General features: G+C 46.5%; 1 protein-coding gene across 1 annotated transcript in view; it reads right to left on the minus strand.

Annotated features, from left to right (window-relative positions):
• thsd7aa (thrombospondin, type I, domain containing 7Aa) overlaps nt 1-1,847 on the minus strand; it is a 243,676-nt gene that overhangs the window by 32,666 nt on the left and 209,163 nt on the right. The window lies entirely within an intron of this gene.

The following is a 1,847-nucleotide window of genomic DNA, read 5'->3' on the forward strand; positions in this document are numbered from 1 at the left end:
ATATATATATACAGTGAAAGAAAGAAAGTCACTTTCAGCTTTTCCCCTTTAGGGGTCGCCACAGTGAATCGTCACACTGACGACTCGCATGTTGACATTTGGCACGTGTTTTACGCCAGATGCAACCCTGATTCGAACCCAGGGCGGAGCAGCGAGAGCGCTGCGCCTTTACCGCTAGCCTACCAGGGATAATTTTTTAAACCTTGATCAAACAGGGCCATTTGAGCTGTGGTTATACTTTTAATGTGAAACATCTGAGCAGGAAGTGTGGGGTTTCACTGTAACTTCACAGCAATTTAAAAAAACAGCAAAGTGCAGGTCACATAAAAACTAAAACTGTGGCAAAATAGCAAAAGCAGTGGGCCACATTCACCAACCGCTATTACGAACAAGTTTGTTCATAAAACCCACTTTCAAAGTTTTCACCAAGATTCTGGCACTGACCAGTGTTTTCTTATCTGGGACTTGTTCTTAGGTAAGAACAGAAGAGCACATTGACACACATTTGGCCGCTGATGTGCGTGTGAAATAACTGGCTATTTAGTTTTCTTCAGTTCTACAGTTGTATAATATTATAATAGCAGTTTTGTCATTATATTACAAACTGGACTTTTAAACTGAATAAACACCACACTAAAAATTACAAGCAATTAATTGCTTGTTTATAAATCAAGATTTTAATATTAATGTAATTTTTACAATGATTATTTGTAGCTTAGAGTTAAGAAATGCTTTAAACATGTTTTAATACTCTTTATTTCTAATTTCTGTTCATTTCTGTTCAAGTGTCTCTTGGATATGCTTTGTCTGTGGAAGTGTTTGTGTTATGGTTTCACGTCACTCTGCTTCCCGGATTTATGTTTCTATTTATTTGTTCTCTCCCCGCAACTCTGTCGCTGTCATCAGGCACCATGTCATTCACCTGCTACTCAATTCCTCCTGGTTCTATTCCCCGCTGTTTCGTCACAATTAGCCATCATTTCAACCACCTGCTCTCGTTGAGCAGGCAACCTAAACATAAAGCCCGTGTTCATGGCTTTATGTTTAGATTGCCTGCTCGTCTTCTACTGCTGGGTTGCCTGCTCGTCTGCTATTGCTAGGTTACCTACTCGACGGCTAGTGTTTCCTTGCCCAACCGTACTGTCTCAGCTATCCTCCCTCCTGGTCCTCTCTGGTCTCCTGCTCATCCCTCCTGGTCCTCTCTGGTCTCCTGCTTGTCCCTCCTGGTTTCTCCCTGGGTCTCCTCGTGGTTCCTCCCTGGTCATCTCCTCGTCTCCTCATCTCCTCGTGGTTCCTCCCTGGGTTCCTGCTCGTCTCCTCATCCCCCCTGGGTTCCTCCTGCACTCCCTGCCTACCTGGAGCCTGTTCGTCTTCCTGCCACCCAGCGTTACCTGTGTTTTTGTTCATTAAACTACTTTCTTTAGCTCCAACTCCTCCTGGTCTCTGTCTGCATCTGGGGTCCACACTACACTCACACATAACAGTTTGGTTGTCCAGCACCTCAGCTGAGACCAGACTCAGGCTAGTTGAAGGGACCTGGGAGCACATATGGAGCTCTGCTCAGCACACCCAAGACATAACTCATCGCTTCGCCCAGAAAATTGTTACAATAACTATCCATCCATCCATCCATTTTCTTCCGCTTATCCGGGACTGGGTCGCGGGGGCAGCAGTCTAAGCAAAGATGCCCAGACTTCCCTCTCTCCAGACACTTCCTCCAGCTCCTCCGGGGGAATGCTGAGGTGTTCCCAGGCCAGCTAAGAGACATAGTCCCTCCAGCGTGTCCTGGGTCTTCCCCGGGGCCTCCTCCCGGTGGGACATGCCCGGAACACCTCCCTAGGAAGGCG

This window comes from Monopterus albus, unplaced genomic scaffold (assembly GCF_001952655.1).
Source record: "Monopterus albus unplaced genomic scaffold, M_albus_1.0 scaffold259.1, whole genome shotgun sequence".
Lineage (NCBI taxonomy): Eukaryota > Metazoa > Chordata > Actinopteri > Synbranchiformes > Synbranchidae > Monopterus > Monopterus albus.